The sequence below is a fragment of the Glycine soja genome, chromosome 4 (assembly GCF_004193775.1).
Source record: "Glycine soja cultivar W05 chromosome 4, ASM419377v2, whole genome shotgun sequence".
In the NCBI taxonomy this organism is placed as follows: domain Eukaryota; kingdom Viridiplantae; phylum Streptophyta; class Magnoliopsida; order Fabales; family Fabaceae; genus Glycine; species Glycine soja.
The window spans coordinates 20,277,766-20,304,244 of record NC_041005.1 but is presented as its reverse complement, the minus strand read 5'-3'; the positions used below and the strand labels follow the sequence as shown (position 1 = coordinate 20,304,244).

At 36.0% G+C, this 26,479-nt stretch overlaps 1 pseudogene; it reads right to left on the bottom strand.

Moving 5' to 3' along the window:
• Nucleotides 1-26,479, bottom strand: part of LOC114410660 — a 34,161-nt pseudogene that overhangs the window by 2,939 nt on the left and 4,743 nt on the right.

Below are 26,479 nucleotides of genomic sequence, written 5' to 3'. Positions count from 1 at the left end.
TCCATTTAGGGGCCTCCCAATACCTCTTGCCTGGATTTTTCCATAAATCTGCTTACTACACTCAGAGTATGATAGATCTGGCCTGCAACACACCATGGAGTACATGATACTTCCAACAGCACTAGCATATGACACTTTCTACATATAGGCTATATCTTCATTAGACTTTGGTTTTTGACCCTTAGACAACTTAAAGTGTTAAGCTAGGGGAGTGGTAACTGACTTTGCTCCTTTTAAATTGAATATTTTTAAGACCCTTTTGAGGTAATGTACCTAAGATAGGTACAACACTTTTTCCTTCCTATTCCTAGTTATTTCTATACCAAGGATCTTCTTAGCATGTCCTAGATCTTTCATCTCAAACTCTAGATTCAACAATCTCTTAACTCTAGCAATTTTAATAATGCTTTGGCTGGCTAGTAGCATATCATCAACATAGAGAAACAAGTAAATTGGTTTCTCATTCTTATGGCATTTCCAGTACACACAACAACCATAATCACTCCTAGAGAATCTAATTTTAATCATATAACCATCAAAGCGCCTATACCACATCCTAGGTGATTCTCTAAGCCCATATAAGGATTGATTGAGCAAACATACCTTCTGTTCATCACCCTTTTTTACAAAACCAATAGATTGCTTCATATAAATGGTCTCATCCAACTTCCCATGCAAAAAGGCTATTTTGACATCCATCTGCTCAAGCTCCATATCAAAATGAGCTACCATGGCAAGAAGAACTCTTATTGAACTATGTTTTACCACGGGTGAGAAGATTTCTATAAAATCTACTCCTTCCTTTTGAATAAACCCACAAGTTACTATCCTAGCTTTGAACCTTGCACTTTGAACTCCTTTAATACCTTCATTCCTCTTGAATAGTCATCTACATCCAACAATTGGCTACTCTTTTGGACAATCCACATGTATCCAAGTTTGATTCTTTTCTAGAGAAGTCATTTATTCTTCCATAGCTTCAATCCATTTTGAGTTGTCCTTGCTGCTTATGGCCTCATCATAGGACTGAGGTTCCTCCTGATCTTCATTCTCCTTTCCAACTATTAAAGCATAGGAGATCAGATCTGCATGACCATATCTTTCAGGAGGTTTGATTGTCCTTATTTCCCTATCTCTAGCTAAACAATAATCTTGAGATGCTTCTTCATTTGCTTGTCTAGATGCAGGAACAAACTTGTCTCTTGCCATTACTATTATTGAGCGTTTACAATCTCTTCAGACTTCACCTGAACTTGTGAACTCTAACTTCCAGCAGACTTGAATGGCAGGATTAAATTTTCCATTTGAAGTTCATTAAACATTACAACTCTTCTGATGATGCACTTCTTGTGTCTAGGTTCCAAACACCGCAGTTTGTATCTCTTCACTCCCTGTGGATAGCCTATGAAGATACACTTCAAGGCCCTTGGTTCCAACTTATCCTGCTTTAGATGAGCATAAGCAAGCCAAATGTCTTTAGTTCATTGTAATCAACTTTCATGTCACTCCAAGCTTCTTATAGGGTTTTAAAACCTATGGCAGTTGATGAGCTTCTATTTATGCAGTGGACAGTAGTTCTTATAGCCTCTGCCCAGAAGGACTTTGGCAGACCAACATGATTCAACATGTACCTAACTCTTTCAAGTATGGTTCTATTGAACCTTTCCACCAAGCCATTTTGCTATGGTGTCCCTCTCATAGTTAAGTACCTAGCAATACCATTCTGTTTGCATAAGGTTTTGAAACTTTCATCACAAAATTGAAGTCCATTGTTTGTCCTTAGTGTCTTCAACTTTCTTCTTTTTTGAGTTTCAACTAAAATTTTTCATTCTTCAAACACCTTGACAACTTCATTCTTGTGTTTTAGAAAGTAAACCCAAACCTTTTTGGAGAATTCATCTACTAAGGATAGAAAATACCTTGTCCCTCCATGTGACTCAGTTCTTAATGGTCCCCATAGATTTTCATCCACATAATCAAGATTGCTAGATAAGTGTTTGTAGGAAATTTTTTGCCTCTTTGTCTTGCCTAGCACACAATGCTCACAAAACTTAAGTGGCTCAATCCTGCCTTGCCCAAAAACACCTTGTTTTGCTAACTCTTCCAGCCTTTTCTGAATAATATGTGCCAATTTATGGTGCCATAGCTCTGTGTTATCATCAGTTACAACATTTTCAGAATCAACAACAATTGTCTGTCCAACCAAGGAATACAATTCATTCTTCCTTACTTCTCTCATGATCATATTCTTCCCCTTATAGATTTCAAGGCTACCACAGTCACACTTGTAGCCACAACCCTCTTTGTCCAATGTGCCTAAGGAGATCAGATTTCTTTTCAATTCTAGAACATGTCTCACATCTTCAAGCACCCTTTCTATTCCATTGTGCATTCTGATTCTTAATGAACCAATCTCAATAACTTTACAACACTTATTATTTCCTAGCAGTACAGTACCACCATTTATTTGCTTGTAATTTTCAAACCAACCTTTATTGGGGCACATATGGAATGAACACCCTGAATCCAAGATCCATTCCTTTTGAGAATCCTCTTCTGATACAGAAAGAGCCTTTGCACCATCATATCCTTCTTGAGCCATAGCCACATCTGCATTGTGCTTATTCCACTCATTGAACATTGACTTGCTTGGACAGTCTTTCTTGAAGTGCCCCTCTTTGTCATAGAGGAAACATTTCTTCTTCTTATTTTTAGAATTTTATTTCTTATTCTTGAAATCCTTCTTCTTATTCTTGTTACTTACAACGAACCCTTTAGCAATCTCTTCCTTCTTGGAATCGTTCTCCCTTTGATTTTCTTTTGAGTTCAACGTAGCCTTGACCTCATCCATTGATAGAGTACCCTTCCCAAACAACATTGTATCAACAAAATGCTCAAATTTCTTGGGAATAGAACTCAATAGAATGATGACTTGATCTTCATCATTTATCTTTAAGTCAATGCTTTTAAGGTCCAAGATGATCCTATTGAAATCATCCAAATGTTTCTTCAAGGGCTTGTCGTCCTCTATTAGCAAAGCATACAAGCGTTTCTTCAGATATAATCTATTTACTAGGGACTTACTCAAGAACAAATCCTCCAACTTATCCCAAACTGCCATGACAGACTTTTCTTCAGCCACTTCCCAAAGCACTTCATCTCTAAGACTAAGCAAGATTGCACTATGAGCCTTTTTCATCACATCTACATGTATCCTCTCTTCTATCTTTGCGATTGCTTCCGTTGAAAGTTTTGCATCCAAGCCTTGGTGAATGAGCAATGCATTCATCTTCACCTGCAATAGACTAAAATCATTTATTTCACCAACGAATTTTTCAATCTTCATTCTTGCGAGAGCCAAGGTTTTCTTTCTTCTTCCCCTTAAGATCTCAACTCAGCTACTGATACCACTTGTTATGAAACAAGAAGATGAATTGATTGTGGAAATAGAAATTGGGAACAAAATGGAGCTATTAGAAACAGAAAGCATTAGTGTTATTTTATTAACAAAAAAATAGAACTTATATACATGTGATAGCATGCCATTATTGTTAACAGAATAATAGAAAATAACTATCAAAGGCTGCCAACTAACCCCCCAACTAACCAACTAATATTAGACCACATACAACACTCCCTATATGCAATCGGAGTCTACACACGTTGATCAGTCAATTGCAATGTAATTTTATTTTTAGCAATATTATCTAGCCTTTTCTAAGTTGCTTTAATACTATATTTAAGACCATAAACAATTTGGTTTGAGTGCGAGAAGAAGATTATTATCTTACATTGACTAGTGATAGTGTATACAAATGAGGGACAAACATCACTTCATGAGCTCTTATTCATGGTTGAAAAATTGAGCAAGTCATATCTCATGATCTTTTGGTTCCCCCTCTTTCCTCACCCAATTAATTTATTTTTGGAATTGAAAAATTCCCACTAATTAGTTATTTTTTATTGTCCAAGTCATATCTCATATGCACTTTTTACGGGACTAAATCAAAATTTCCTATCACGTGATATATTTATGCCTAAATTATAATTTTGATCCCTTTATAATTTTAACTCCATGATTTTGGTCCCCTATTGCTAAATTAAGACATTTAGTCCCCCTATTTTTCTAAATAAGTAATTTTCATCATTTCACTAGTTGACCATCCAAAGTCAAATGTTAACTTTAATGTGATGTTTTGGTGCTAACATGACATTTATATAGGTTATTGATGTGATACCCCATTTTTCGTAAAATAAATTAAATAGAGTTTTACAAAATAATGAGATTTTTGTAATTAAATAAATAAGGAGGAATAGTTTTATTAATTAAAATAATGGTTTTAAGGTAAATAAAATAAATGTGTTTTTAGAAAATAAAAAGGATGCTTTATTTATTTATTTTATAGGGAGTAAAATAGAGTTCATTTTTATAGAATAATAAAATAAAGAAAAATAGAGTAAATAATAAGCTTAGAATACCTTAGCTATAAATGAAGACATATTAAGTTAGTTTTTATATTTACGATATGTTTTTATGCTTTCTCTTCCTCCCAAATTCATTCTTCATTCTTCCTCTCTCAAAATCCTTTCTTTTTCCCGCATACACTCAAATCTATCCCAATAAAACTACGATCCCAAACTCGTTAACCGTTGGATAATCCTAAAATTTGAACACCACCTTCGAAACTCATTTACACACATTTGCACCATTGGAACTTGCAAAATAATGTATGCAGATAGATAAATGATCCTTGCACAAAGACAGTGAAATTGAGGCTTCAATCTCTTCTCCTCTCTAACACTTAGAAATCCTAGCAGAACAACTAGAGGAAAAGCTTGAGAAATCTTAGAGAACTGCTAGACACATCGATATCACTGCTAGATTACACACGTGAGCCCGCATATAAGTAAGGGATGAGTTTATCGCAATTGGGGTCAAAGTGAACATGTGTAGGGATCCTTAGAGGATCAAATTGGGGTTAATGTTGGGATGTTTTATGCGTTTTAATTTTGCTTGTACAATGATAACTACAAATTGATTGTGTTTGATAGACCAATTGATGTTCCGATGCGAAATTGTTGTAAAATTCATATATTCTTGTGTTGAGTGTGAACCCTAGAAATTGAGATTTTTTCTAATTAGCGTGAATTGATGAAATTAAGTAAGGAGAAATTTATCGTAAGAGGTAGTAAGATATTGATTTTGTATTTTTCTCCTTTCTTGCTTGTTAGGGTTTGTTTTATATAGTTTGGAATTAATATTATTATTGAAATTGACCGAAGATTCCTAGTAGATTGTGTGGTGTATTCTTAGATAATATATACAAATTCATGTATACTTATTTTTACATTTATATATACATGTGTGTGTGTGTGTGTGTGTGTGTGTTTCAAAATATTTGAGATTAACTCATGCTAATAATATCATATTATGCATGTTAGTTTGGAAAGGTATTTTCAATGGCAACTTTAGTTACTATATAAATATTTACTTATGATAATTTTTTATATAATTGAGTCCAGTAGATTTGCTTTCTACTTTTTTTATATATTTGAATTGTTTACTCTTATGTCTTGTTTCATGTTAGTTACATGTGTGTGTGTAATATATATAATGTATGGTAAAGTATTCATATAATTATTTGGAATTGGTGCATTGAAAGCTTACTTTGAAATTCATGATCCTATGATGTGTGCTATATATATATATATATATATATATATATATATATATATATATATATATATATATATATATATTTGATGTAAATAATATTGTAGTCTAGTTATAATATGATTCTGAAAATTATTCAAGTGTTGGAGTTTGAGAATATTATGGTTAGATTTGATGTACATATGTATGTTGTACCTTACGAATATTATTATGAATGTTATGAATATCTATAACTAAACATGAGGCATAATGACATATCGTTTTGGGTTTATGAAATTGTGATTGAGATAGAGTATAAGTGACAAGTTGAGCATGTATTAATTTGTGGGATACATGTGAACATGTGATGATGGTGGATTGTGACATTGTGAGATGTTAAATTGTGGATATGGGATATGATTGTGAATAGGTGTGTGGTTAATACTTGATGTGATATTATTTGTGTCGTGAGTTGTAAATTATACAATAACCCTATTGGTGCTTACCTTGAGATAAATGTTTATGCGTGAGGTGTTAAAAGGAAAGTGTAAGGTTCCAAGTTAGGAACTTGAGGTGTTAAATTGTAGCGCAATGCGTTAAACATGTTTAAAAACAAGTGTAAGGTCATGGGTATTGTATGATTCATGAGTGCCCTAGTGTTGTTTTTCACTAACATGGTACCACATTGCATATAAGCTTAAGTCTTAGTACAATTGTTACATAACACCTGTGAATTTTTTGTTATGAAATTGGTTAGTGTTGTTACGTCTTGAGTTAAGTGTGTGATTCATGTGTAAAGTTGTTGGTGATTGAAAAAAATGAATTTTAAATGATAAAGTGGTGAAGTGACATGAATTGTATTAAGTTGAGTTATGTGATAAAAATTTCTATAATGTATTTTGCTTATGTCTTTGTTTATCCGTATTTTATTTAGAAATGTGATAACTCACTTCCTATGTGTTGTTTGTGTTTAGATCATATAATGATCTCAAACCTTATGTTCATAAGAGTAAATGACTAGGTAGATGACTTTAAAAAACCTTGTGCTAGTGGACGCTGGGACATAATGCTCTGATAAGATGTGACATTGGGACATGGGTTTTTGTTTCAATTGCATGATGTTCTAAACATGATATTTTACTTTATTTTATTTTGTTGCTTAACTTGAGTTCTTTTGTAAACTTGGAAGACCTTGTTTTGATCCGAAGATGTTTTTAATAAGTTTTATTTGGTAAGTGTGAAACTTTGTTTACATGATTTGAATAAAATTAATTTAATTAAATTTTGTATTTTTATATGTTTTTCTTATTTATATGTATGTCGGGGTAGAGGGTGTCAGAGTTGACATGGAGCTTATGTGACAAAGACTTAAATAAAGTGAAAAATAAAAAGGATCATGGTAGAAATTGACCTCCCAACCTTTTATTCAAAGATAAGGTAATAAATCACTAACACACTTACTTTATTTAGTTAAGTTTATAAACACTATTTTGTATCTATCATTAGTCAAGAGTTATTAATTTTTTTTAATTATAATAATTTATAAATAAAAAATATTTAATATAGAAATCTTTTTAATTTTATTTTATATCATTTTATATATTTTTAATAGTTTACATATTTTAATTTTAATTTTATCAATTTATAATTAAATTTCACAAGTTAATATATAAATTAATTTTAATATACAAATTATTATTACTCTAACGATATAAATCAAAATAATTACATCAATTAATATGCAAATTATACAAATTACGTAAATTTATTTTAAAATGTAAATTATATTTATTCTTATTATATAAATAAGTAAAATTTTAATATTTAATTTTTTAGAAAACTTACATGTTAGAGAAACTTTAGTGTCAGATCTTGAGCAAGGATCTTCAGCTCAAGATCTGGTCTTGTGTGAATTTTGCAATAAAGGTGTAATAGAGATGTCTAGCATGGAGGATGTGTTCTTGTACAAGAAACTTGAAGATCTCTGCACAGGCTTAAAAGAATTACTTAAAAACAAAACTAACCAATTGCAACCCGCGGGAAGAAGGTCAGTGAAGGAAAAAAATACCAACAGAAGAGGAAGAAAAAAAATGGACTTACCTAGAGGCTACAAAGGGGTATGGAGGCCACGGAGGGGGAGGGGGAGGGCAGAAGAAAGGAAGAAGGAAGAAGAAAGGGGAGGGGGAGGGGTGGAAGGAAGAAGAAGGGGGAGGAGGAGGTCACAGAGGGGGAGGGAGGGGGAGGGGAGACCATGAAAGAGAAGGAAGAAGAGGGGGAGGGCCGGAAGAAAGAAGAAGAAGAGGCTGGAGAAAAAAATGAAAAGAAAGAAAGGTGAAGGCAACAATGTGAAGGAATGGCTGGAATGATGGTCTAGGCATACACTATGTACACAATGTCTGTTTCTGCGTATTGAGTAATAGTTGAAAAAAATAAAGGAAGAAGTGTGCACAGTAATGGTCAAAAATAAATTTGCGCACAGTAATGCTCGGAAAAAAGTTTGCTGGAATTGTGCAAAAACTATAAACTGGTTTGATACACACAAAATTTGTACATCCTAATTTCATTCTCATTTTTCATTTGTCAATCTCTATTTTCCAAATTGAATCATAGTTATTTTTTTTTGTGAAATGAATCCAAATAAACTTGATTGGCAATTATATAATTTTTTTAGAAAATTAGAACATGCCTCCTTCGACCCAAAATTCACAAAATAGTCCTCATTTTTCCCCCTTCTTTTTTACCACCACAACCACCAAATTATTTTATGTCAAATACTCAAACCCCTTATACTGTTAATTCTCAAAGTTCGCAAACATTTCTTTCAATCCCAATAAACAATCCTATAATGGTTTCAAATGATGATGTTAGTTCACAATTTCCATATTTTCTACCCAAATTAGGCGAGACAAGATCACTGTTGAGAAAATAGGAGGCTCTTTGACAAAAAGGCAGCCTCAATTCGCCTTTGCAATTGAAGAAGATACACACCTTATTAGTTCATGGCTTAACATCTCAACTAATCCAATTGTTGGCGTTGGTCAAGGAAAAGAAGTGTTTTGGTTGAGAGTCATAGAAAATTACAACAAATTTCGAGGTGAACTCCGTGAAAGAGCAGTGAATCAACTGAAATCACGATGACAAAAAATTAATTTGGGCATGCAAAATTTCAAGGGTCATTACATGTAAGCGGTATCATTGAAGAAAAGTAGTTGTACATATAATGATGTCATGCTTAATGCATATGTCATTTGGAAGGAAAACGAAGGACACGATTTTGGTTTGGAACATGCTTGGCAACTTTTGAAAGATCAACCGAAATGGTTAGAGTAGTTCACTGAAAATTGCTCTAAAAGGATGAAGAATTCCACATCTAGGGCATATTCATCCACATATAATCCCGAAATACTGGTCGAAGATGCTGAAATTGACACACCGTCTCCAATTATCCATCCAATGGGGAAGAAGACAACCAAAAGGAAGAGAAGGGCAAAGGAGTCAGAACATCTACCAATCCTATGGACTTGACTGTGTGGAGGAAACAATGAGGGAAAGAAATGTTCTCAACGCTAAGCTAGCAATCTCAAGGGAGGAAGAATTAGAGAATGAGTATTACGACATTCTAATGAAGGACGCATCTGCAATATCTGAAACTCAGCTCCAAGGCCACCAAGCCTTATGCAAAATAATCAGGCATAAACTAAAAATCTAGCATTAATTTGTTAGGTAGTTTTAATGTGTTGTGATCGTCTTTTAATTTATATTTTTAGGAATCATGTTTAACTTATATTTTTTTAATTTGTAATTGTATTCCTTAATATTTATAAATAAAAATTAAATTTATGCTCATGTTCTATTTCTTAATATTTATAATTGTTTTTGTTCGATGTTTCATTAAATTTAATTACTTAAGTAATTATATATAATTTAATAAATATTTAAAAGTGAGATTCATGTGAGATCTACAAAAAATTGTCTAAGATCCCAAAATGAAATCTACCACTAAAGAAAAAGAAATGAGAAAGATCTTAGGAGATTTTCAATTTGGTCTAAAATTTCAATTTGGGATCTACCACTAAAGTTGCTCTTAATATTTTCGTTTTAACTATAAAAAATTATTGAGTAAATAAGTTTTTTAATGCCAATTATATAAATCAAGAAAATTACATAAATTAATATATAAATTATTTTAATTTATTTTTATATATAAGTAATAAAAAAATTTATTTTAATTATAAAAAGTGATAAATTTTATTTTTAGATTATTTAAATATTATTTTAAATTTGGGTAATTTTTGTAAATTACATAAAATATCTTTTAAATAATATATATTAGTTTATGTAATTTATTAATTTATATTAAAATAAAATTTTACAATAAAAATAAATACATGTAAAACTAAATATGAAATATTTATTTTTAATTTATAAATTTTTATATTCCTAAAAAATAATAATTCATGATTAATGATACATACATAATAGTGTTTATAATGTTAATTAAATAAAATAAGGATTTAAATGATTTGTTATCTTGTAATAAAAGATTATAAATTCAATTCCTATTATAATTTTTTTTTGTTTTTCACTTAATTAATTTTGTGTAATATAAGTAATATATCAACCGTCTACATAAATGTCAGATCAACATCAACCTCTATTAAAGTTAATGTTGATTTTAAATGATCAATTACAAAAACAAAATACAAATTAAAAAATATAGGAATATCAAAATTATAAAACCTGTATATAAACAAAGCCAATTAATTAGATAGCGCCTAGCCCATAAAGCATGCCATGCCATCGATCCGCAAAGAAACTAGCCATTCGAGCATCAGGCATCGAACAAGCGGCACCGTATATCTTGCACGATCAACGATTCCTCATGAACCAAATGCGTATGATGTAGAACACAATCAACAACCAACTCCCTGGAGCTCTCGAAAACCTCCATGGATCTCCCTCCAGGGCGTGTTCGACAGCCACAAGGCATCAGTGGTGAAACACCCTGGAATGACGGCTCTTCCACATCCCGTCGTTCAAGATCTATCGCGGTGTGGTGGGGCTCTTCAACTACGGCCCTCCTAGGTACGCTGTGAAGTCCAGCGTGCTCTCCTTTTGGGTTTCAAACGCGGTTTTGGGCGAAGCCTTTTTTTTTTTTTTTACTGAAACGGGTCTTGTAAAGCTTGTTATTAATTACCCAATTGGCTCAGTTCGAGTTCTGACTATAGCTGCAAACTATCTCATGTTGGTGTTCAGTGTACCAAACCCTGGGTATAAGATCTCAAATCTTGCATTGGATTCGATTAAGGATACAGAATTTGTTTTTTCGAGAAAAAGGTTCCATCCTTCAATTTCATTTTGCGATTTTTGACAGCACCGCAATTTCGTTCTGAAACGGTAACTTCCAGCTCCGGTACCGTGTTGTTGCAGATGATATTTCCGTTACTGAACGATTTTTAAAACCTTGCTACAGAATTAGAGAGAGCTGACCGGCTTTGGAAAACAGATTGTACATACGGATGCAACTGTTGTGCTGTGTGCGTTGAAAATGGAAAGATTATATTTATATAGTTGGTGGGGCCGGTTAGAAATTGATTTTCATAAAATATTGGCTCCCCAATATTAGACAGATGGGGTGTGAGATGGGTTCTGAATAAATAAAAGGATAAATAAGAGGAGTGTTGGGAAACACTTTAACACATTCATCCTGACACTGTTTAAAATTTACTACCTTGGGTCCTTGTTTCATCCTAACACATTGTTTAAAATTTACTATCTTGGGTCCTTGATATAAGATCTAAGTTTAATGTGTGGCTTGATCCTATTTGATAAGGTACAATCTAAAGGATCAAATTTAAGTTATTGTTTCTGTAACTTCCACTGAATTATAATATTACAACAAGAAAACGTATGTGATTAAGAATTTAACTAATGAATAATAAATAAACTAGCAAACAATAGAAAATTTGCAACCAACAAATTGAAGAAAATCAATATGAAAGTCGGGACAGAGTTGAGGATCAGAAGGATGGTTTGATATGAACAACGAGCTATCTCAAAAGTTCTGCTGCTCCAGAAAATCTTAGATATATTTGTCTTTCTTCGCTGCATACAACAAGCAATGCATGCTCTCGGCGCCTTTAAAGTATAGAAACAGGTTCATGCAGCCATGACATTGTAATATGAATATTATTCATTCAACTAATTTTACAAGAGTTTCAACAATACTACTTTTTCTCTTTATCTCTGTCCATCACATCAACCTAGCACACACTTGTCTTATCTCTCTTCTCCTATCTCTTTGTTTGCTGTAAACATTTTTTTTTTCTCTGTACAAAGTTGTATAAATACAATTTCCCTTGCAGTAATCTCAATGCTTGCACTAAGGATATGTTTATTGTCACTCTTATCTCTCTATTGTTATTCTTTTACAACTAACATATTTCTTATTTATTAAATAGTTGAGTCATACTAGTAGTCTATTACCACTTTCTAAACTTTTCTAAATTTCTGTTTATTCCACAAGGGCCTTTTGGTTTTGTCCAGAACATCTGCAAGAATATTCCTCAGCAAATTTCTCACACTACTGGGAATTTAAGAACCTGTTAGAACTAACGATTGCAGGCTAACGTTAACTATTAAGAATTCAGCGATTAAGAAATAGCATAAACTTAATTGTTGGCAACCGCTGTAGAAGATTGGGAGTCAAGGGTGCAATGTTATGGCCCAAGTTATAATGTAAGGCCCAAAAGAAGTATTAAGCGTATTGTTATTGTATAATAGATGATATGAGTGAGGTAGGTTCTAGAATTGAGTTTGTTAGGATTTTGTTTAGTGTGTGAGTGCAATTATAAATATCCAATGTATTGCTCTATGAAAAGAGGAAAATGAATTCAGTTTAGTTTCTATTTCCTCTTTAATATTTTCCGTGGAACTTCTTCTTGCTCGAAAAGGGTTCACAACATACAACCAACTGAAGCTCAATGGGTGAGAAGAACAAGCTATGAAGACAAAATTGAGGTGCTTATTTGATGCAAAATCCTTTGAATGTTTATGCGAGTCCTTTACTACCATAGAGAACCAATTTCCTAATTGGGAGGGAGTTAGGGAGAATTAATTGTTAGACCTCCAATTACCCAAGTTTATGTTGGATCAGGTCGAGAATCTAAAGGGAGGGTTGAATAATTTTTTTCAAAATCTTTATCAATTTATTCTTAACACTGGCTAAAAACATCCCTATAAATCAATCAAAGTTTCTTAAAAAGATTTTTAGAAAATAAAAACTTATGATGACCCTTTGAAATCAATTCAAATAAAAGATGATTACAAAACTCAAAGTTATAGAAAATAAGATAATCACCCAAGAGTTTATATTAGTTCAGTCTAATCTGGACCTACATCTAGTTTGTTTTAAGTCCTCTTAGAACTTCCATTATATAAAAAACACTAGTACAAATACTATGGACACACAATTCTCTAATAGAAAATAAATCTTTCTCTTGAACCTTACAAGAAAAGATCCAAAATTGAAACCCTGATAATTCTCCAACATCCATGTTTACCCTAACGAAGAACAACATTCTAAAAGATTAAAAGATAAAGGATTGAATATACCTAAAATGTGTAAATCTCTAATCATTAATATTTATTCACAAGATAATCAAATCATGATGTTAAAATGAATGATTCTTTGTTCAACTTCAATCTTCAAACTTATTGTAGTACTATTTTTTTAGAAGACTCTTGAAATGTTTTTCCTTCAAAACTGAACAAATCAATAGTCTTTTTTCTAAATTTTGATAGTTAAAACAAATCTAATCAATTATAAAAACAAGTAATCGATTAATTCGTCAAAATTCTATTTGTTCTACAATACCAAAAACTAGTTAATCGATTATCAGAAAGGGTAATTAATTATCATGTATGATAATTGAGTATAGAATCACACAAAGAGCTTCTCTTTGTTTCCAGAATCTGGGTTATCGATTATTCTAAGTTGCAGAACCTTCCTTCTTCTGAAACTAACTTGGATATTCAATTACCAAAGGAGATAATTGATTAATTCGATGTTACAAGTCAAATTTCAAGTACAAGTAAATTCTTAAGTGAAATTCTGATACTGGGGACAGATGTCGTACAGGATGTCACGACATCACGCTTCAGAACATGCAGATTATATGTGTCCGTATGAACAGATTAAACAAGTAAATAACACAGGAGAATTGTTAACCCAGTTCGGTGCAACCTCACCTACATCTGGGGGCTACCAAGCCAGGGAGGAAATCCACTAAAATAGTGTTAGTTCAAGGTCTAACAGCCCCTGTTTACAACCTTCTCACCTAACCACTACCCGTGCGATCTCTACCTAAGAGCCACTCTTAGATATGAGAAACCCCGCTCACTCCCTCTCACTCACACTCCCGTGTTTACAAATAAATCAAAGACACACCAGAGATCAACTCTGAACAAAAGAGATCAACTCTACACACTAGAGATCAACTCTACACAAAAGAGATCAACTCTACACACTCAGGTCCAACACTTGATGTTAGGGTACCATCAAGGTGGCTCACAAAACACTCAAGTCCCAAAACTCACAAAATAACTTTTCAATCCCGGACTTGGTACAGAACTCGTGCAGCCTCCATGATTATATAGCAATGTGCGTTTCTGGGCTGCAACTGCTTGTGCTGGATGAGATCTATCATTTTCCTGAAAATCTGCACTTAAAGATCTAAAAGATACAGTTTGATCTTTTAGTTTTTATCTTTAATCTTTAATCTTTAATCCCTGAACGAACTCTTCTAGTTTGAAATTCGAACTTTAATTATCTTTTAATTCGTTCCAGAAGATAGATCATCTAATCTCTTGCTAACTGCACAATAATCTGTTAAAGATATAACAGATTTATATGTCCAGTATTTTCGGGCAAGATGTCAGGACATCGTATCCGACATCGTGGATCCTGCAGCTTCATTTGACTTTTATCTTGCCTTGTGCATTGTGCAGCACCTCCAGTATTTTCGGGCAGGATGTCCAGGACATTGTATCCGACATCGTGGATCCTGCAGCTTCAATTCTTCATTTGACATTTTATCTTGCCTTGTGCAGTGTGCAGCCCGATCTTATTCCTTGACATAACGTTGGACATCATGTGCAGCAACTCCAGCTTTCCTTCATTGTCTAAGTGCTTATGTTTTAACAAAATCTTAGCCAATCTTTTAAAGCTCGGTAGAGCTAAGCACTAACAATCTCCCCCTTTGGCAAATTTTGTCTAAAACATACTTAGACACTTCGAGAGCAGGTACGAGCAGTTATGCAAGTGGGATCAGCAACTTCCATTATCAGAGTAATCAAGCACAGCGGAAATTCTTCAAGTTGCAAATCTACAAGTCTTCTCCAGGATGTCAAGACATCTCTCGTGACATCAGCTTTCTGCTACTGCTCCCCCTGTCTCCATGCTTACTGCAGCATCTTCTATCAGCTACTAGTCTTTTCCAGGATGTCGAGACATCTCATGTGACATCAGCTTTTTGCTCCCCCTGTCTTCATGCTCTTACTGCAGCATCTTCTATCAGCTACTAGTCTTTTCCAGAATGTCAAGACATCTCATGTGACATCAGTTTTCTGCTCCCCATGTCTCCATGCTCTTACTGCAGCATCTTCTATCAGCTACTCGTAGTTACAGTAGCTCACATCAGTCGTCATCAGCAGCAGCAGTCTCCCCCTCAAAATCATATACATACAACTCCCCCTCAAAATCATGAATCATGCATACATCGTATCCTACTGTCATACATCATACATAGTATCCTCCTACTCAACATCATGCATAATAGCAAGCATAATACTATTACTCCCCCTTTTTAGACAGAATTTGACAAAAGTAGAATGCATGAACTTAAGGTGCAAATATTACAGACCAATAGTAATCAATTGTTCAAAGGGACATGCCCCTTTAGCTAGTAAAAGTAAAAAATATAAAGGTCTGATGATCATGGGGTGGCTTCAGAATCATCATCATCGGATTCTGTATCCTCTGCTGCATCTTCGTCATCGGCTTCTTCTTCTTCTTCCTCAGCTTCTTCTTCTTCTTGCTCAGCTGCTTCTTCTTCCTCGGCTGCTTCACCATCATCAATGCCACTTTCTGAGAGCCTTTTGATCAGCCGTTCTAGCTCCATCTTCTTCTCTGTGGTGGCTTTGATGGTTGCTTCCAGCACCTTGCATGTGTCCTTGAGTTCAGCAATCAAGGCATCCTTGGACACAGCACCTGAAGTAGCAGCTTTCCCTGATGTCGAGACAATGTCTGGGACATGTGTCCCCTCAAACAGTTTGTAGTGCAGGGATAGTGGCGATTCTCTCTTCATCACAGAGTCAATGTGGTTTAACATATTGGGATGTTGACTCAACATAATGCCACACAATACAGTTGGGAAGGCAATGGGTAATTTGACAGCAAATGATTCTGAATGCTTAACAGTTTGATCAAAAATATAGTTTCCAAAATTAAATTTGGACTTGGTTCCAACAGCATACAGAAATTTACCCAAACCTGTGGCAACAGTGGAAGTATGATTGGTGGGTACCCAGTTTGCAGCGCCAATCCTATGCAGAATTGCATACTTCACACTCAGCTTCCCTGCAGAAAGCTTCCCTTTCTTTGGCCAATGCTGGACTTGTTTGGCAGTGATTTCCTTGGCAATTTGATGCTCAGAAACAGCAATATCTATCACTCCATCAGTAGGTCTGCCCAGATATTTGTTGATCACAGCAGGGGAGAATCTAACACACTTTCCTCTGACAAACACCTTTTGATACTCATCACTCTTTCTGTTAGTTATGTCAGAGGGAATGTTGACAATAAATTCCCTGACTAGGCTTTCATAACAATCTCCCAACTTGGTGACTGTTTTCAGTAGTCCAGCAGCCTTGATGAGTTCCATGATCTCCTTGCAAGCCAAGGCATCTCTTCCCAGTTCTCTTTCTACAGCAAGCCTGCGTTGATACACGAATTTCCACCTTTCTGCATTGCCAATGGAGTGGAATGAGATGTTGTCCAATGGTGCATCAGGGACATTTTCAGGCACCTTCTTCCCAGATTTCTTGGCCCTCTTTGATGTCGAGACATCTAGTTCGACATCATCATCAGAATCAGATGAGGAAATTTCTTTCCTCTTCTTGGAAGGGATTGCAACTTTGCTCCTTCTGGATGTGGTAGGAGTGATTGGTGTGCTCTTCTTCTGGGCCATAGTCTTGATTCGTCCAGACCTCTTAAGGGGGGTTTTTCCCTTTCTGCTTTGAAGTCTTTCTGCAATGCCAGGTGCTAACTTGTTGGCAATGGGTTCCTCATCAGATTCGACTTCTTCTAAGTCAATGAGGTCACCTGGAGCAGGTTCTGGTGCCCTTGGTGCAGAGGTCTCCTCTGTGGATTGATCCTCTTCATCTGTTGACTCCTCTTCACTGGGTGAAGGAAGGACTTCAGCATTTGGAGTGGAGGATGTTGGAACATCTTTATTGACATCAGGCACAGAAACATTTGGGGTGGAAGATGTTGGAACATCTTTCTCAGCATCAGGAACAGAGGCATCTTTCAAAATGCTACTCACAATACAGCGGATTTTCTTGTCCATCTCCGTGTCTACTTCCCTAGGACTTGTTGCAAGGCTAGGGTTTTCAGCAATCTTCACTCCCTGTTGTCTTCTGGGAACCAGTTTCTCAGGGACAGAAGCTTGACCAGGAATTATTTGTATGGGTTGGATGTTGAATTCTGGTTGTTCCTGGTGCGGAGATGATGGTATAGAGGGTGAACCAGGAGCTGAAGTTTCTTTTGGTGAGGTAGCCATGGAGAAGCAGAGCGTTTGGAATGATTTCGTAAATCTCAGAGAACTATTGGGAAATGCTGGTGAAAACACGAATGCCACGCAAATATAAATTTGAATGAAGAATGTAGAGGGACGTGTGAAGCAACGGTCAAATCTGTTTTGGCCCAGTAATGAATGTGCTATTAACGTTTGAGCACATTCAAATAGAAGTAATTGCTATAAGTCTTCTAGCAGACAAATGCCCAGCTTGCCCCTCAGTTTTTCAAACTGATTTGCATCCAAAGCCTTTGTGAAAATATCTGCTATTTGTTCCTCAGTGTCAACATGCTTCAGTGTGATCACTTTATCATCAACAAGATCTCTGATATAGTGATGTCTAATGTCAATGTGCTTGGTTCTGCTGTGTTGAACAAGATTTTTAGAAATATTAATAGCACTCATGTTGTCACAGTACAATGTCATGACATCTTGTTCGACATTGTACTCCTTCAGCATCTGCTTCATCCAAATTAGTTGTGAACAGCTGCTTCCTGCTGCAATATACTCTGCTTCTGCAGTAGATAGGGACACACAGTTCTGCTTCTTGCTGAACCATGAAATAAGATTGTTTCCCAAATAGAAGCATCCACCTGAAGTGCTTTTTCTGTCATCTGCACTTCCAGCCCAATCAGCATCACAATACCCAACCAGCATTGAATCTGAACAATGACAGTACATAATCCCATAGTCACTGGTGCCATTTACATATTTCAGAATTCTCTTTACTTGATTCAAGTGACTTATCTTGGGATTGGCTTGATATCTTGCACAAACACCCACTGCATAGGTGATGTCAGGTCTGGTAGCTGTTAAATATAGTAAGCTCCCTATCATGCTTCTGTACAGGCTTTGATCAACACTGGTGCCAGCTTCATCCTTTGACAGCTTCAAGTGAGTAGGTGCAGGTGTTCTTTTATGGCTGGCATTCTCCATCCCAAACTTCTTGACAATGTTCTTTGCATACCTGCTTTGTGAGAGGAATATGGAGTCTTCCATCTGCTTCACTTGGAGTCCCAGAAAATAAGTCAGCTCTCCAACAAGACTCATCTCAAATTCAGATTGCATCTGTTGAACAAAATGTCGAAGCATCTCATTCGACATCCCTCCAAACACAATGTCATCAACATATATCTGTGCAATCATCAAGTTTTCAGCATCTTGTTTGACAAAAAGAGTCTTGTCAATTCCTCCCTTCCTATACCCTTGCTGAGTAAGGAACTCTGTTAGCCTTTCATACCAAGCTCTTGGAGCTTGCTTCAATCCATAGAGAGCCTTCTTGAGCCTGTATACATGATCTGGATGAGTTGGATCTACAAATCCCTTTGGCTGCTCCACATAGGCTTCTTCATTCAGGTATCCATTCAGAAACGCGCTCTTCACATCCATCTGGTACAGCTTGAATTTGAGGATGCAAGCTACACCAAGTAACAATCTGATGGATTCAAGTCTAGCAACAGGGGCAAAAGTTTCATCAAAGTCTACACCTTCAATCTGAGTGTAGCCTTGAGCAACAAGTCTGGCCTTGTTTCTGGTTATAACACCATCTTCATTGGTTTTGTTCTTGAAGATCCACTTGGTGCCAATCACATTAGTTCCCTCGGGTCTAGGAACTAGCTCCCAGACTTCATTCCTTTTGAATTGCTCCAATTCTTCTTGCATAGCATTGATCCAGAACTCATCAGTCAGTGCCTCTTTCACATTCTTGGGCTCAATTTTGGAGACAAAACATGAGTTGGAGACAATCTCAATCTCCCTTGATCTTGTAGTGACTCCTCTGTTTGGATCTCCTATAATCAGCTCCTTGGGGTGCATCTTCTGGATTCTAATGGAGGGTCTCTTGTCAGGTTGGTTGATGTTTGATTCATCTGTAGCAGAATCAGAGTTTTCTGCATTTTCTACACTTTTAGCTGTATCTGCTACATTGTCTCCCGATGTTCTGACATCTTCTTCGACATCCTTCTTTCTTGCTGGAGTTAGATCATCAACAACCACATTGATGGATTCCATCACAGTTCTGGTTCTGGAATTCAATACTCTATATGCTCTGCTGTTTGTAGAGTATCCCAGGAATATTCCTGCATCACTCTTGGGATCCATCTTTCTCCTTTGCTCTCTATCTGCCAAAATGTAACATGGACTTCCAAAGATGTGGAAGTGCTTGTCAGTTGGCTTCCTCCCTTTCCAGATTTCATACAGTGTGGTTGGAGTCCCTCTTCTCAGTGTGACTCTGTTGTGGATGTAGCATGCTGTGTTCATGGCTTCAGCCCAGAGATTATAGGGAAGTTCTTTGGCATGAAGCATGACCCTAGCAGCCTCTTGCAAAGTCCTGTTTTTCCTTTCAACTATGCCATTCTGTTGTGGTGTAATGGCTGCAGAGAATTCATGAGTGATGCCTTCAGATGTGCAGAATTCAGTGAACCTGCTGTTTTCAAACTCTCTGCCATGGTCACTCCTGATTCTCTTGATGACACAGTCCTTTTCTCTTTGAAGTCTTAGACTCAACTCTTTGAATACTTCAAAGGTTTCTGATTTCTCTCTGATAAAGTTGACCCAGGTAAATCTGGAGAAATCATCCACAACGACATAGGCATACCTCTTTCCTCCAAGGCTTTCAACTTGCATAGGCCCCATCAAGTCCATGTGAAGTAGTTCCAGCACCCTGGAAGTGGTCTGATGTTGAAGCTTCTGGTGGGACATCTTGACTTGCTTTCCAATCTGACATTCACCACAGATTCTGCCTTCTTCTATTTTCAGATTGGGAATGCCTCTAACAGCACCTTTATCAATGATTTTCTTCATGCCTCTTAAGTGCAGATGTCCAAATCTTTGATGCCATATTCTGACTTCATCTTCTTTGGAGGATAGACATGTGGAGGAGTAGCTGGTTTCTTGAGGTGTCCATAGGTAACAGTTGTCCTTTGATCTGCTGCCCTTCATTAGAACTTCACTCTTCTCATTTGTCACCAAGCATTCTGACTTTGTGAAGTTTACATTGAATCCTTCATCACACAACTGACTGATACTGATCAGGTTTGCAGTCAGTCCCTTCACCAGCAGTACTTTGTTCAGACTAGGAAGTCCATCATGAACTAGCTTTCCCATTCCAATGATCTTTCCTTTAGAGCCATCTCCAAATGTCACATAGCTGGTGGAGCAGGGCTCAATGTTCACCAGGAATTCTTTAACTCCTGTCATGTGTCTGGAACAGCCGCTATCTAGGTACCAATCTTCCTTGGCTGATGCTCTAAGTGAAGTATGAACAACAAGACTAACACTCTTGTGTTTTGGAACCCACATCATCTTCCTTCCGCTGCTGCCGCTTTGAGTTCCATGATGTGGATGGCCATGTAGATGATAGCAAAAGGGCTTTATGTGACCATACTTGCCACAGTAGTGACACCTCCACTTCTTTCTTTTACTCTTTTTCTGTTGCGTTCCAGGATGTCGAGACCGATGTTGTGACATCGTGGCTCCAGTGCTGTTTTTGGCAGGAACAAATTCTGTCATGGTTGTTCTGCCAGCAGACTTATGATTAAATCCAAGTCCTCTCTGGTTTCCAACATTCTTCCCAAGCTGTAGCACCTCATCAAGCATATCTGAGCCTTTATTCAGCATCTTTACTGATTTTGTCATGTTTTCCAGCTTAGAGTTCAGAAAACCAACTTCTCCTTTAAGCTCAGAGATCTCCTCTTCATGTGCCTCCTTCTCAGCCTCCAGATCTGCAATGACCTTCTTCAGTTGTGCTTCTTGCTGAAGGATCTTCTCACTTTTGATGCATAGTTTTCTATAGGATATAGCAAGCTCATCAAAAGTGATTTCACTATCTGTATCACTTGATTCTTCAGCAGATTCAAATCTCCCAGTGAATGCATTTACATCTCTGTCAGAATCACTTTCTTGTTCACTCTCTGTATCATCAGACCGACATACAGAAAGTCCTTTCCTCTGCTTCTTGAGATGAGTGGGACATTCAGCTATGATGTGTCCATAGCCTTCACACCCATGGCATTGAATTCCTTTGCTGTGACTGGGCTTTTCATCTGACCTTTTCTGGTATTTGCTACCTTTCCTGATGTCGAAAGGGATGTTCTGGACATGTGGTTTCTGCCTCCTGTCCATTCTGTTCAGCACTTTGTTGAACTGCTTTCCAAGGAGCACAACTGCCTTAGTCAGACCTTCATCAGTATCCAGGTCATACTCATCTTCTTCTCCTTCATCATTGGACACGAACGCCAAGTTCTTGCTCTTCTTTTCAGCCCTATCCGAGAGTCCTAGCTCAAAGGTTTGAAGGGAACCAATGAGTTCATCCACTCTCATGTTGCAAATGTCTTGGGCCTCCTCTATTGCAGTGACTTTCATGTCAAATCTCTTAGGCAAGGATCTGAGGATCTTTCTCACCAGCTTTTCATCTGTCATTCTTTCTCCCAAGGCAGTGCAAGCATTGGCAATTTCAAGAATGTTCATGTGGAAGTCATGAATACACTCTTCCTCCTTCATCTTCAGATTTTCGAATTTTGTAGCCAATTGTTGCAATCTGGACATCTTCACTTTGGAGGTTCCTTCATGAGTGGTTTTCAGGATCTCCCATGCATCTTTGGCCACTGTACATGTGTTGATCAGTCTGAAGATATTCTTGTCAACTCCATTGAATAGAGCATTCAAAGCTTTGGAGTTTCCAAGTGCCAATTCGTCTTCTTCTTTAGTCCAGTCTTCTTCTGGCTTCAATTCATCAGTGGGCTTTCCTTCTGTGTCCAGCATCTTGGGATGTTCCCAGCCTTTGATGACAGCTTTCCAGGTTCTGCTATCCAGTGATTTGAGAAAGGCCACCATTCTTGCTTTCCAGTATTCATAGTTGATTCCATCAAGAATTGGTGGTCTGTTCACTGGTCCTCCTTCTTTCTCCATGTTCATCAGAATTTATCTCCCTAGATCTCACTCAGTAACTTCGAGTGCCTGCTCTGATACCAATTGAAATTCTGATACTGGGGACAGATGTCGTACAGGATGTCACGACATCACGCTTCAGAACATGCAGATTATATGTGTCCGTATGAACAGATTAAACAAGTAAATAACACAGGAGAATTGTTAACCCAGTTCGGTGCAACCTCGCCTACATCTGGGGGCTACCAAGCCAGGGAGGAAATCCACTAAAATAGTGTTAGTTCAAGGTCTAACAGCCCCTGTTTACAACCTTCTCACCTAACCACTACCCGTGCGATCTCTACCTAAGAGCCACTCTTAGATATGAGAAACCCCGCTCACTCCCTCTCACTCACACTCCCGTGTTTACAAATAAATCAAAGACACACCAGAGATCAACTCTGAACAAAAGAGATCAACTCTACACACTAGAGATCAACTCTACACAAAAGAGATCAACTCTACACACTCAGGTCCAACACTTGATGTTAGGGTACCATCAAGGTGGCTCACAAAACACTCAAGTCCCAAAACTCACAAAATAACTTTTCAATCCCGGACTTGGTACAGAACTCGTGCAGCCTCCATGATTATATAGCAATGTGCGTTTCTGGGCTGCAACTGCTTGTGCTGGATGAGATCTATCATTTTCCTGAAAATCTGCACTTAAAGATCTAAAAGATACAGTTTGATCTTTTAGTTTTTATCTTTAATCTTTAATCTTTAATCCCTGAACGAACTCTTCTAGTTTGAAATTCGAACTTTAATTATCTTTTAATTCGTTCCAGAAGATAGATCATCTAATCTCTTGCTAACTGCACAATAATCTGTTAAAGATATAACAGATTTATATGTCCAGTATTTTCGGGCAAGATGTCAGGACATCGTATCCGACATCGTGGATCCTGCAGCTTCATTTGACTTTTATCTTGCCTTGTGCATTGTGCAGCACCTCCAGTATTTTCGGGCAGGATGTCCAGGACATTGTATCCGACATCGTGGATCCTGCAGCTTCAATTCTTCATTTGACATTTTATCTTGCCTTGTGCAGTGTGCAGCCCGATCTTATTCCTTGACATAACGTTGGACATCATGTGCAGCAACTCCAGCTTTCCTTCATTGTCTAAGTGCTTATGTTTTAACAAAATCTTAGCCAATCTTTTAAAGCTCGGTAGAGCTAAGCACTAACATTAAGAAACTTAGAAAATAAGAAATTTTCATCTACTCCATAATTGATCAAACACTGAACATGAAAAAAGATTAAAACGATATCACACACATGCCTAGACTAAAACATTCAATACAAATGTCTCATCTATTAAAATATGTTAGATATTGCAAAAATTGTCAAACCAAAACTAAAACTAGAGGCTTCAAACTTTGTTCTAACAGTGCACTAGATAGAAAGCAAGGACTATAGAGACTTAAGGCACGTTATTCCTATTTTTTTCTCCTTCAGTTTTCTTCTTTGATTCTTTGTGCTAGCCACTGCAAATAAGGGGAGTGAAAGAGGATCTTATGTTATAGAGATCTTGTATTCCTGATCATAACATATTTTGAGGAATTTGCCGTAGTAAATCAATATAACACCCCTTTTTACAATATTATATCACATTGAGGTAAGAGTTTTGTTACATTGCAGTTTATCTTAAACTGTTTATCATTAATGCACAACCTAAATTAGTATGTTGTGACTTAAATGCCGTATACCATCAAAATCTGTGATGTACAGTCATTATGCAGGCAACAATTCACGTTTGTCTATCAGTCCGGTGCTACCACATTGTCATTTTGTATTGCAAAATTGGATAAAAAAAATAGAAGATACAACAATACACAGTTGGTGGGTTTCTATCCCACTGATTAAAAAAAGAAAAAAAAAACTTCAGAAGAAGTAGCAACACACGCACACCATAGATTGGTTTCTATTCCACTTAAGTGATAACTCAAAGAAACATGGAAAAGTTCTGCATACAGAACAAGGACAAGAAAACTTCTGGTTCTCAATTAAAAAATACAATTACAATCTACAGAAAAAGGAAATGGTTTCTTGATTGTTTGTATATTTTACCAAACTTGGATTCTCTCTTATGTAAAACACCATGAAATAAGATTCGGAAATTAAGCCATGTTCAGCAAAACAAACAGCTCATAGTTCTTGAAGCAACAAAACCATCAATCCCAAGTCACAAAATATAGAGACATTAGGCTACGGAAAGTGTGGAAAAACTTGAATATCATCACGGATTCAGTACTTCAAAAGAAAAATTTAGATAAGCGAGGAGAAACTTACATCTACAAGCAATGCGAACCATTGAGTCATTGCTGGAAAATGGTGATTTACACAAAAAAAATGGTGGCTGCCTTCTTCCCATTCATCACAAAATCAGTAATATGCAGAATAAGAAAGTGAAGTTAGAGGCAAGAGAAGAATGGACACTGAATGAAGCTGTCTAAGTGCAAAAGAATTCAAATGAGAATACACAGGGAAATTGGATAAGTGGAGTAGCCCAAGATTTTGACCCAAGTAATATACCTGAGACCAGATGGTGTAAAGGGAAGACCAAAACTTTTGGGATGCGAGCGATTTTCGGCCAGTCTTTAGCATTTGTTCTTGCATATCTTCTTTCTAAATTGGAGCAGTTATATATGCAGAGTTTCTGTAAATATTTTAGGTTACAAATTCCTTCAGGTAGTGATTTCAAACCAATGCAATTGTTGATTTCAAGACTCAAGAGTGATGAGAGATTCCCCACCTAGTCTGGTAAACTTCCGCCACAATATCTATCTATTAATAATCTTTTAATTGAGTGATGGCTGCAGGCCTTGTAATATCTTCTCTTCTTTCTTTTTTATCTTTTGAAAAGCCAATATCTTCTCATCTTTCGACCAGCTGCTTTTTGTTTCTAGTTTTTAATTGAGTGAAGTGACACTAGTTCCTGTAATATCTTTTCTTTTTCCAACCTGCTGTTTTCTTTTTCGTTCATATGCCTTTCTGCAATAGGATCCTCCCACCATAGTGGCGGTTCTCTAACATTCTCATCATCATGCCACCACCGTAATTCCAATTCTTGAAGATGTTTCTTCTCGTGAAGTACCTTTGCAGACTCAACCAATACACCATTCCCTCACAGGGACTGGATAGCGTCATGCCATTTTCAATATTGGGAAGCAATTTTTGATGGTTTTTAACTGCTAAAATAACCACAATTTTTCAGTCACATTATCATTTAATAGAAAGATTTGATGACAAAAACTAAACAGAAAAATAATTTAAGGATCAAAACTGATCAAATTTTAATCGTGGGACTAAAAACAAAAATGTTAAATAGTTGACAAATTAAAAATATATTTTATCCAAAAAATAAATATACACAATTTTTTAATACATACAAATATATATAATATGTCCGTGATAAATTTTAAATCTAACAAACTTTAACATATAGGTTCAAATTCTGTAAGTATAATTTACATTACATATAAAATTTAATGTTGTGACAAATTGTCTTTCACATAGAAATTTAATTATACAAACTATAATCGTAACAAAAAAGAATATGTCCCGTTAGAAAATAATAAAACTACAAAGAAGAATTCTATATGAATTATTAATCTCTCACAAGTATACTCTAAAGGATTTGAATCCTTATATTTTCTCTTTTTTCTGATTAAACTCTTAAAATCAAACATTACTACTTTACATTACTTTACTTATTTAGGGTTATACATCTTACTCAGTGATTTCACCTAGACACACATGTTTTGCTACTCTATATGGCACATGACACTTATTTATCTATATTTGGTGACCAACTGACCATGGAGATTCACTTGTTTATCATTATCTATTATTTAAGCATGTATGATTTATTTATATTTCTATTTTTTTTCTCGCCAACTCAAAGTCTTAAGAAGTTAAGTGATTATTACGTTTTACTAAGCACATTTTGAAAATCAAGTGATGGTTTACGAAATTGGAATATAAAGTTTTTATTTTTGCCATAAATTTCCGTTATCATTTCTAATCTTTTGAGTTAAC